Source organism: Galendromus occidentalis, unplaced genomic scaffold, assembly GCF_000255335.2.
Source record: "Galendromus occidentalis unplaced genomic scaffold, Mocc_1.1 scf7180000077524, whole genome shotgun sequence".
Classification (NCBI taxonomy): Eukaryota; Metazoa; Arthropoda; class Arachnida; order Mesostigmata; family Phytoseiidae; genus Galendromus; species Galendromus occidentalis.
In genome coordinates, this window is record NW_003805512.1 from 3,075,028 (window position 1) to 3,087,529 (window position 12,502).

Here is a 12,502-nt window from a genome sequence, read left to right on the forward strand (position 1 = left end):
CTGGGTGGCATCACGGACCGTGATCGCGAGTCGGATGGAGAATACTAGGACTCCGTAGCGTCCTCAAGTGGAGGCGCGCAACCTCGTAAGTCCTCGTGTTCGATGTTTCCATCGGCATCGGGAGTCTGTCTCGGTCAAAAGGTAGTCAAAAGGCAGCAATGAGCAAACTCCCCCTCTGACATTTTTAACTGTATATCGAATAGGCCAGCGAGTCTGTCCGTTCCGATCAGACTGTTTATCCCTCTGGGCCCCTTTCGACGGATGGCTCTTCCAATGCCGCCGTTGGCTAACCATCCAAGCTCGCAGCCAACTCTATCCATGTACTCTTCGGACGCGTGCTTTCATCGACATTTTCACAAGCATGGTGAACGCCCGAAAGGCAAGACGGAGAGAAGGACCAAGAAAGCAAGTACGGCCCGATCATCTAACCAGCGGAGAGGAGCCTCTGGCACTACTTGCTTTCAACTACTTACTAAAAATTCGACTCCGACCAAGAGCAGCAATGAGCGGAGATCCCGACGTATCGCAGAGGAATTCTCGGACGGAACGCCTGGAGTCGCTGGAATTCTCTAGTTCTCTAATTCATCAGTCGTCGAGCATCGTTTCGCCTCGGTGCGGATATGTCAAAGTTTCTAAATGCCGCCTCTTGAGCTACGGTCATTTCTCATTTCTTCCTTCATGGATATCCCGACTCCGCTCCATACCTCGAGCGGACGGCTAATGAAAACTTACAACTACGTACCGCCGAAGTATTTGGCGCACGCGTAACATCGGTTTATCATCCGTGGTTCCTGATCGTATATCACGTTCGGTTGCCGCTGAGGTTTCGAATTTCCGATAACTTCTGTTCCCGGCGATACGACACGACACAGAGAGACGCCACGCAGTCTTCTCCGAGATGCCGAGCCCGCCCTAGCCTCCCAGTGGCCTTCCGCCTCTTCATTTTGCTTCCCCTTCTCGGATATCATCCGCGAGTAGAAACGCTTCCACGCTCGCTCGGATCCGTCGGGGTGAACTCCGATGATGAAAAAGTGCCATTATCTACAAACTCACTATCATTGATGGATAAAGGTCATTGAGGATCGTCCAGACACTTCCGGATCGCGTCCCGGACTTGCGGGGCACTGGTCATGCACCAGGCTCGGATTTGGTCAGATTTTCCGGGCTCAATTCAATATCAGAACTCCGTACTCCACGAATGAGATACGGTGAGTCTAATAAGACTCCTTTCGACCAGTCAAGTGAAATACATCGATGACGCGAACAATCAATCGATCGATCGATCGAACCCTGTGATTAGAGGGTCCCGATTCTCGAGTTCGCGGGTTGGAAGCGTCGAGTCAGGTCTACGGTCTTGGTGCATGTCTTCGGGACGATCTCTTCTTCCGATACAGGATCTGGGACATAATCTCCAAACAGGAGGAAGGGTCACGGTCCTTTCGGCTCCAAGCTCTTTTTTTCAGTGTTATAATGAATTCGGATGAGCTCACAAAACGTCCTGTGAATTCACTGTGCCGACAGTCCTCTCCGAGAAGAAGGGTCCCCGTCAAATCATTAGGCCTCGACTCGAGCAAGAGATGTCAATGCGAAAGCGTCGGATATGGGAAGAAGAAAGTTTTCGCGAAGTCGTTTGGAAGGGAGCGTAAATTCGGTCGATCGATCGCTCGCGGAGAAGCATCCGGATTCCGCCCTCGGTGGCCGGGCACTCCATGCAATTTCCTCGTCGCGAGTTTTGAGAGCGCGTCACTGAGAATTTCTCGAGGGGGGCTATCGCGGGGACCTGAATGTATTCTGATACCGGTTCCGGTGCTCTTTTCCGGTTCACCGTATCGTAACTTTGTCTCATTCTTGTTCTCGCTAACAACGGCGCTACTGTTGTTATTAGCGAGCCGCCGCGCCATGGTCGTCATGTAGATATTGGTTTGCCGGGTGTGTGCTGTCATCTCGTTTCAGAGCGACAACGAGCCGAGACAAATGCCTCTGTTTCATCTTGTGGGTGTCCATCTGTGCGAGTGCGGAGTGTCTCTTGTTCCCCCGATACATTCGCTCGCTCAAGGTGCTCCCTCTCTCACTCACTCACTCCGTTAGCGCCTCCCACGAGCATATTTTCCCAAAGGCGTCACGAGCTCGATCAGGAATGTTGACGGGGGTTTTGAATCGGATTAGTGGTGACGTCTCGGGCGGCTAGTATCGACTCGTCAGTCGTCGCCATGCTCGCCACTCGCACCCCAATCGCTCCTTCGGGACATCTTCCCCAAGAAACATTCTAATTCTGAATATCATGTATACTGAAAGATTCATGAATGGGCCAACGAGAAAAAAATTCAGAAATCATTTCCTCGTGATCGCCGGTCACAATTGGGCTGAAGACTGTTCGTCTCGCCGCCTCCATACTGGAAGGGTAAGATAGAGCTCTGCGCGAATTTAGAGTTCTGTGAACCGCTCCAACCAGATTGACAACAACAACAACGACACGGAGAAAATACCTCATCGCTTCGGTCAATGGCCCGTCACGTGACTAGATGAACAACCAAGCAAGCGCGGGAGCAAGAGAACTGCGTCGTAGCTGCATGTCGTTCGTCTTCCCCTTTCAGTCGTAGAGGACCAGGTAGTGGTACCGTCGGGAGCAATGCACACCCAAGAGCTCAAATCAGAGCAACAAGTCTCCCTGGCGTACATGGATCGATTCTGAAAAGCAATTCGGCCGTGTTTCCACGATGGATGTCATGAACTCTTAGAGCCTTGGATAATTTTCGGTGACGGCGCCGCGGCGGCAGCAGTAGCGGGGAAGCAACCGTTGCCCCGATAGATGTACCTGCTTAAGTTGTCATGCTCAGGCAGCGACAATGCACCGTGTAAGGGCAGCGACTCCATCCGCACTTTCGAGGGGCAACGCTCTGAGGGTCGCTCGGCCGGCCGGTTGGGCGACCGAGCGGCCAAGCGACCGGCCGTTCGGCCGTGTATATCCTCGCAGGGGCCGCCGTTCCCGTCGCCGTTGTAAGTTGTGTAGTTGGTCGCTTCTGGTGCGAGCACCGCCACAACCGAAAGCCCAGAGGCCGATGACTGAGTGACTGACTGACTGTCTATCTGACGTCAGCCTCTCGCGCGCTCACACAACGCGCACTCATGTTGCTAGCTGGATGGCGGCAACGGCGGCAACTCAACAGGCTGGCATCGTGAACGGCGGCAGTCCGCGCGGTTTGTTCGATCGCGCAGAGTCGTCCGGAGAAGCAGAAACCAGAGAGCATGAAATACGACGACTATGTGGCGGCAATGGTGGCAACACCGACGTCGGCTGCGGTGTTGGCAACAGTCGTCGCGGCAACAGCAACTACTACCTACCGTAGTAGTGACAGCGACAACAACAACAACAGCAGCAGCAGTTGTATGTGAGCCTGTTACGAGCGGTTCATTTGTCCATATGGAGTTTTAGTGACGTCAGCTGAACGTCGTCAGATCAAGGTGACCTTCACGGCGCGAATCCATACGGCCAATAAGTGTGTCTACATTTTCAAACATTTCATTCGAGTCGCGTCGCCTTCCCGGAATCGACCCGGATCATTCCGAACCATGACTTCGGTCCAATAATTAGACAGCGATGGAGCAGCGAGGAGAAATTGACGCCACCGAGAAGCTTTCCCCTCAGGAAGGACTCGCGATGACTTACACACAGGTCCTTTATCGCACCGCCTCTGACCGTCGAGTCGAGGTCCGTGCGCGGAGCAGCAGATGCTTAGGGCACAACGTTCCGAAGGGAAAAAAGTAGAACACCGATCTCGGAGTCCATGTCGCTGAACTTATTCACTTATCTTATCGAACGCCGTTTGATTCGCATAGCGTGGCCCATGGATTCCAAAAATCGTGGTTGTGCTTCTCGTGGCGAGCGAGTCGTACACGATCGAGACAAGGTTCCCGAGATTTGTCTTCCTGCACGCTCCCGTTGGACTCTCGGGGAAACCGATCGCCCGCTCATCGCGACCCATCCACGTTGTAATGTCGCCCTCGACTTTATTCGAGATTCACTGTACTATCGGAGGTAGCCTGCGTGATGCTCTCCGGTCGTTTCTGTCGCGGTTCCAGGTCCTGCATCGCTCTCTGCGCGTATTCGTGGCCGTACAGGTGGGAGGCTATTAGTAATGAACTAATTAAAGCGTGTGTAAGAGGATACAGTGACTGACATATAGATCGACGAACCGGAGAAGGACTAAGCGACAAAGGAAACGGCTAGCATGTGGCACATAGTCTGTGAAACGATCCTCCGGAATCAACCGAGGTCCACCGGTCGCAGTCTCGTTTACTAAACGAGTAACCGGGCGAATGAGGTGCCTCAGTCGACCTGAGAAACTCTTCAGCGAACAAGAAGAATGTTCGTTTGCTTGATAGCTCGCTCCCTCGCTCGCTCGTCTATTCGTCCGTCCGTTCGTCGGTCCTGCCTGCCTGCCCGCCCGCCCGCCTGCTTGTCCGCTCGTTCACTGACATCGAAAGGCTACAGGGTTGAAGACTCATCCAAGCATGGGACATCACCCCCGATACCTGTGGGGCGTCGGAGCCCACAAGCCCACGGAGACGACGCGGACGAGGAGCGAATCAATGAAGCTCGCGCGGTTTCAGACGAAAATTCCGAGCGGCCGCTCGGAAAAATGTTGCACCGAGGTTCTCGGTCGATTGAAATCAGATGACTAGGGGCGCGATTGATGCACCAGATCTCTCGGAATAGCAGTGGGATCGCGAGCGAGCTCGAACTCCCCTCATTCCGGTCGACGGAAGTCTCTCGGACCCGATGCGCAGTCTGATGAGTTCCCTCGCTAAAGGGAGTTCCCCCGAATCCTCCAACGAGGAGATCTTCACCGCCCGTACCGGCGCGGAGCTGTTCCTGATCGCGGATGTTTATTTAGAAAGTGCTAAATAATGTTTTCTGATGAGCGGCGACGGGGGCCGCAGCTCCGAAACCAGAGTTTACTGACTGACGGATGTTGGCCAAGCGTCTGTGAGCCCGTTGATGTCCGGCCCGACGGTCGGACGCTCCGCTGGCACGTAGGCAGCAGCAGCGAGCTTCAGAGAAAGGAACAGTGCTTCCTTATAACAAAAGTATAGCTGGATTCATCCGCGCAGCAGCGGCGAACGAAGTCATCATCATCGGTAGTAGCCCCCACAGCCAGTCGAGTCGTCGAGCAAGCGGCCGACCAGCACCAGTTGGGCGGACAATGCACCGACACAAGGCTGGCTGGCTGGCTGGCTGGCTGACTGACTGACTGACCGACCAGCAAGCGTCGAGCTGGCAGTCAGGCCGGCCGGTTACAACAAACCCTAGAAAAAGCTGCGGCGGTGGCGGCGGCGGCAGCGGCAGCAGCAGCAAGACTTGGGCAGAGCAAGCAAGCAGCCAATCACACCGCTGGTGCAGCACCGGCCACCACCACCACAACCATCATCAGCTCCGGCCGCCGGCAAGCACCGACCTCATGGATTTCAAATTCAAACGAGTTTTCGCGCGGTTTTCGAAATTTCCCGCGCTCCTAGTCGATGCTGGTTGGTTTACGAAAACGAACGCCTCCTCAGAAATGTGATGCGCTTTTTGAGCGTGAAGCGGGCATCGACGGTGCGCGTCCTGTCAAACTGGGGTTGCATATGTTTGCCAATGAAAGCTGTTCCAAGTAACAGCTTCCGGGAAATTATCAAAAGAGTACGAAGATATCATGAGTCTCACGGGGAAGTCCAAGTCATATCACGGAAGCGATCGACCGAAATCTCGAAGTTCAGATTGACTCCTCACCGGGTCTCGTTTCCACGTAGGCAGTTCGACGGTCGACCTCGATCGGAAATCAGCGGCAGGTTCAGAAAATCGAACCGCAATCGGAATTCCACCCCAGATTACGGAGCGCGTGAAATTCCGAGGCGACCGAATTCCGAGTTCGCGGAGATCCCGAGTCGGCGGGATGGCCGCCACAAGCAACAACAACGCCGATCGAGTGCGCGTATGAAGTCGCGGCCGTAGCCGGGCATATGTCCAACAACGAATCGCTGTAGCGCGCGCAGACGATCGTGACCCGATTCACCCGCTCGAAAGCAGCAGCGCGTCGTTTCCCTCACCTACCCTTGGTGAAGCGTTATGTGCGCGCGCGACAGCAGCTCTCTGTGCTGCGTGGAGACGACAGCCAGCGGCAGTAGTCTTACAGCTCTGACAGAAAGACAGCGCAGCGACAGCCAGCAAACCATTAGTCAATGAGCCCGCTTTCCGGACGGATCCAAGTTGTGCGCAATTCCTCGACTCGCAAGCCAACGTGTTCTCGAAGATCAGAAATAAGCTGTGTTCGACGGACGAACCGACAAGCCAAGCAACAGACAGTCAGACAGTCGGTCGGTCCGTCGGTCGTTCGTTCATTCAAACCTGGAAAGCTGTCGATGCTTGTGTGCGACCGACTCAGCAGTGTACGATCCGTGAAATCCGTGTCTGTGTGCGGGGTGCCGTGAAATCTTCGACGCGGATGTGTTTGAAGCGGCGCAGCGATCAGTGTGCGAGACGACGACGTTCAGCTTCGGCGTAAAAAGGATAAAATAAGGGCAGCTGATTGCTTGCCCACTCGAAAAGTGATTCGAGCTTCGGAGCTACAAGTCAAACAACGAACTCGGCGAGCGCAAAGGGATACGGTGTCGGCCAGTCCAGCCGGTCGCGTCTTGTTACTTCGTCCCAAACCTCAGTCAGCAGTGAGTCAAAGTGAGCTATTCGACGACGGCTTCGACGACGGCGACCAGCAAGCAAGCAAGTGAGTGTGTGAGTGATTCGCGCAAGCAGCTCTGAACAGCGCGACGACGACGTCGACACCATGCAGCCCACGGTAACGTCACCGCCTTCGAAGAAAAAAGGCAAATACGATATCACATTCAAACTCAAAGTGATTCAATGGGCTGAGAAACATTCAAACCGCGCTGCCGGCTCAAAGTTTGGTCTCAACGAAAGTACAATCAGAGGATGGCGGAAATCGGCTGTTGCAAGCAGCCTCGAAGCGTTGAGCGAAATATCGCGCGGTGTGATCAGCATCCATTCTGTTCAGCAGCCACAGCAGCAGCAGCAGCAAACCCCAGCAATTACGAAGAGTGCGCCAAAACAGATTCAAACTGCGGAGTCGAAGCTCACGGCCAGCCACAGCATCCACCATCTGAACAGCAGCGGCAGCAGCAGCAGCAGCGCCAACAACAACCACAGCAATATTATCAACAGCAGAAACAGCAACGGCAACAACAATATCAGTCGTAATAATCATGGGAGCCATCCGTATCACATAAGCCACCACATGAACAACCGCCATTCGATCCTCAAAGGAGGTAGTCGGCCATCGTCGCGGCCTGGTTCGCCCCCAGAGACGCTGACACTGGATGAGCGGGATCTCGCGCGCCTAAGCTGCTCACCTTCGGACGACAGCCACTACGACGATGGATCTTACCAGGAGGAGGTAGTAGAGTCACCGCCTCCGTCGCCTCCGCTGGTGAGTCAGCCTCAACACCATCACCCGTTTCAACAGCACCACCAGCAGCTATCAATGCAACAGCAAACGATTCAACAAGTTCATTCGCATCAACAAATCATTTCGCAACAGAATTCTCACGTGCTCAAAACGATTTCGCACCAAGTTACCTCGAGACCCTATCCGGAAATTCAACTCCCGTTCACGGTGATCGTTTGTAAATCAGTGCGCGATCACTGGCTGCAGCGGTACTGCGCGGAAAAATCAGAAAGCGATGCCGAAGTCGACACCTTCGCCCGCACTCTAGGTTTGGAACGACGCTAGCTCTAACGGCTGAGCCTAGTTCGTCCGTCTGTTCATCTCGTACGCGCGCGATTCGATGACGCGCGCGTCGTCGAACACTCGCTCGAACGGATCAACCTAGAAGGAGGAGAAGCTGCAGCTACAGAAAATAAGGGTCGAACACGTAGGCAATCTTTAAGAAATAATCGTGAGGCACCTGAACTATACGCGCACCGAGTTGAGAGCGCCGCCAGCCACGGCCAGAAGGACGGCGGCGCCGTGATCAGTGTCTCTGATGGAGTTCGCTTCGGAGAGTTTCTTCGGCGATGCAGTTCTTCACGATTAGAATGTTTCGGACTACTTTTATCTAGGATGATGACCACGGTGACGGCGAAGATGATGGTGATGAAAATAAACCCACATGAGCCAGCTACTGACGGCAATCGGTGAAGACGACTGTCCGCTGGAGCTCCGTAGAGCTCGGATCCGAGCACGTCTTCCCTCGAAGCCCTCAATGGATTTTATCAACGAAATTGACTCTTGCGATGTTTTCTGCCAACTGATACGTTTGTGTGTATTATTTATTCGAAGCCGTTGCTGCCGCTGTCGTTGCTGCCATACTGGAGGCGGCGGTGATGATTCAGTCAGAGGAATCGAAGGAGTCGTCTTACAGCTCATCGAATATTGTGAACAGTGCCGCCGAGTGTTTTACTGAATGAGCGAAACATTTGGACTAAGCAACGCTCGGAGAAACAACCAACTTGGATTAGGACCCAGTTCGCGTCTCGCTGCTCGTCGTTCGAGACCGTATTCGGCGGGCCGAGCGAGCGCCGGACGACGATCACTGTCAGCTCGTTCGTTGCCACCGATGTTGACAGCAGCGTCGAAAGAAAGCTACCCAGCTGATCTGCTGCCGCATCGCCGGCAAAGTCAGCGGGGCTGGACGGTCAGGGCTCGCTCGCCCGCCTGCCTGCCTGCGAAGCCCCTCGGATCGCTGGGGGTTCCGACCGACAGAAAAAACGTGTATCGTCTCGCGTCGACAGGGCTGGAAAGGCGAACGGCCGGCTTCGGGCAGTCATCTCGGGAAGAAGATGATTTCATCATCGGAACATCGCACTCGAACGACGCGGCTGAGTCCGTGCCAGTTTTCCAAAAAATCCGCGAACTGCCTGCGTGTCTGTGAGGCGGCCCAGAGAGCTGCCAACAGAGCGCGCGCGGTCCAAGCAGCTGATACCAGCTGACTGAGTGCGCAGCGCTTCGACGTCGCCAATGGCCGCCGAGCCGGGTCATCCACGGCTAGCCGTATCTAGTAAGCCTTGCTTGCCGCCGCCAGCGTTGTTATTGCTGCGGTCACCAGCCGGCTATGTGACTGGCTTGCCCGATTGCTCGTCTGTCGTTGTGTCCCTCGATCCAGCCCGTCGTCAGTCCGTCTGTCCGCATGTCGCTCTCCGGTTCGGTCGGTCACCGATTCGCTTGCTCGAAAGAAACTGCCCGGCCATAGCCTGCTTGGCCTTGGCGCTCGCACATCCTTCGGCAGGAGCTAGGGCCACCGCAAAGCCGCCTGGAAAGAGATGCAATGTCGGCTCACTGACCATCCGACGGTGGACTGACCGACCGGCCGGCCCTTGAGACCGACCTCATGCCCAATACAGGCGTGGCGCTCATCTCGGCTGGCCCTCTGTGCCCGGCACCGGGATCTGCCCGAAGAGACTCCGAAGGTTCTCACGATGGTGGTCGAGCGGATTGACGAGTTGAGCGAAAGTTCTCTAACCGAGCGTACGGGAGGTCAGATAACGACAGCGGGAGCGACGTGAAGAGAAACGTGACCTCCACAACCGCGAAAACCACTGCCAGCGGCCGAAAGCAGAAGATGTGGCGTGAGAACCTGCATGGACGAGTATGGACGTACCCATCTTCCAGCCCCGCCTATTCAGTACGGTACTGACAACGACGGGCAACGATTGCACCCTTCCTCGAGCTGGAGCCTGGATCTAGCTCGAACGCCTCCTTCTTCCGCTCGCGGTGCAGAAGCCCCGTCAACGCCTCAACTCTTCAAATTCTCCTCTCAATGAATTGTGATTTGAGCCTTGCTCAACTACCGTCGGCTTGCTGCTGCTCCTCCGTTCCCATCGATGTTTCCCTGCTTCTCGTCGGTTGCATGCAGCAAGCTTGCACTCGAAGCTCATTAGTTTAAACCGAACGACCCACTGACTGACAGCTAGCTGCTGAGGGAAAGGTTCGAACTGTTCCAAGGATAACTCTCGACGTTGACTGAAGATCTGGGCGAAGACGCCATGTGGATTTGCCAGGGAAGAAAAAGGGACGGTGCGCCACAATCGACGGGGAGGGAGAGAAGTACACCCAGGATCCGGAAACAATCCTCGATTCCCCGTCTACGATAGATCTAGTATTCACTCTCGGCGGACTCATCTGAATGACAACCGCAACCTCAGGACGTATCGTGGATATACATAGACGGCAACCGCAACGGCTTTCTCCTTGCCTCCTCGGATTCTTGCTCTAGCGATATGTAAACCCGCTCTAATTTAGACGGCTGGCGTGTGGGTCTCAGTACGTCCCTCATCCCTGTCCGCGGGCTCTTCTCATCAGACTTCTGGGAGACGCATTTTCAACCCTGTCTCTCAGCAGCGTATCAGCCTCAGTGGTCATTCACTCAATCGATCGATCAACGGTACAATCGGTTCATCAGCTCCTCGACGTGACCATTTCCACGTCCAGAGTTGTCTTCGTGGACTCCGTCATTGAAATTGATACGGTCAACGGGAATTTAGTGAATCCATCCGATATACGATCGACCAAGTACTTGATTAATTGATCGAGTGATTGACAGAATCACGTTTTGATCTCTTTAAATATCGCTAATTCTCCTCGAGAGTGATATGAAGTCGCCATCGAAGATGTCTGGTTCAAGTTCCCTTTTCTCTGTTCGGTTTAGTCCCTCCGTTCGTCTGTTCGTTCGTCCGTTCATTCGGCAGTCGGTTGAAGCACGTTCCGAACGACGGACTGCGCTAGCGAGCGTTGTTGCCTCCGTCGAATCTGGGTAACGCTTGGCCCAAATTCCCGAACCGAGCGATCCGCTTTGTGGCAACCAAGTTCTTCTCTCCCCGCTGTCGGCTTCTCTATCCGGAGTGAATGGAGCGTCTAGCTTACCATGCTTGCCAGTTCACTTGTCTGCCTCGTTGTCTTACTGTCCGCCCGTTCGTCGGTCGGTCTGTCGGTCGCTTGGTCGATCGGTCGGTATGTCTGTCGCTCTCTTAGTATCAAACTGTTGCCAGGCCGTCAGGCGAGCAAGCAAACCAGCTAGCAAGGATTTCCCAACGAACGATCTAAGCGGTCGGGAGTTTTACCGAGCCGCGAAACGATTCGCAACCAGACAGTCCACTCAGAGCATCACTCGCGATCTCGATACCCGGTTTTCCACCTTGAACATTCCCCGAACTTGAACCAGACAAACGTGGCGCTTCCTCATGGATGACTATAGATGACGATTCGAAGTAGGACAATGAGAGCGTTAATGATGATTCAAGTAGACAAGTATGAAAGGATGGTGGTGATGATATGTATTTACCGTCTCATCAGAAGATTCGCGTCCCCGGTTTGCGCAAATCGATTAGTGCAGAACTGTTTATCGCCGGCCGCAGGAGACACCAGTATCGTTTTCTGTTTCTAGCGAACAAGTGAGTTTGCTGGCTGGCTGGCTGGCTAACTGACTGACTGACTGGGAAACGAGCATTCCCCCGAGAGGAAATACAGTTCGCGCTGTACATACATTGTTGATACTCTTCGAGGACTGTCGTGTGTTTCCAAGAGGGCTCGAAAAGTGACCAAGCAGCTGTTTAAACCAATGGATTTCTCCAACTCCCTCTCTAGCAATAAATAGATCGGCCACTTTTTCTATCTCACACCAGTTCGAGACCAATGAAAAACGTTCTCCCGGCTGCTCCTGACACGGCGTGTGCGAGAATCCCTGTCATCCCCGACTCGACGCGTTATTCAGTGCGTAGACATCGAAGACATCGCGGGAGCTCCGGAGCTCTCGCCGATACATAGGTCTAATCTCATAGCTTGCACTATCGATGAACGGTTTGCTGACAGGGAGAATGATGAGCATCGAATGTAACTTATTGGAGTGTACCATTTCTGGGATTCGGGAAATGAGCGAGAAATATGGGGGCGCGTTAAGTTAAGCTAAACTAAAGTATGCTACTAGAAGAATTCCAATTACACGAATCCCAACAGTGACCCAAGCGAAGTTGAAACCATCTAAACTCAATGAGCACGAAAGTTTTAAATAAATAGATTCGTCTGTTTTCTTTTTCGTAAATCTCCATGCGTTTTCCTTGGACCAATTCTCTGAAAAGCCCCGAAGAATCCTCCACGGACGCCTCGCCGGAGCGAATGCCGATCGAAAGTGACCGACATCGCGCACTAACTAATCTGTGAGTCTCATCTGTTATCTGAAATGCGAATCGATTCGTCACGACGAAAGTCAGGGAAGACCGGATATTCCAGGATGTTACGGTTCTCAGGAAACATAGATTCGAGATTCCCGTGATCCGGGACTCTTCGCTAATCTCAATCCGGTACGCTTCAAATCGCTAGCTTCATAGCTTAGGAATTTACATCGATTCCGTGATATGAAGAGATCAGGGCTTGACGATGCTGGAAGCGCATGTACTTCACAGCGCATGTGATGTGCGCGGGAGAGCACAGAGGGTAATGACACCGGGGAACGGAGT

At 53.9% G+C, this 12,502-nt stretch overlaps 1 protein-coding gene across 1 annotated transcript in view; it reads right to left on the reverse strand.

The window, feature by feature from the left end:
• Cep97 (centrosomal protein 97kDa) overlaps positions 1-12,502 on the reverse strand; it is a 30,916-nt gene that overhangs the window by 10,561 nt on the left and 7,853 nt on the right.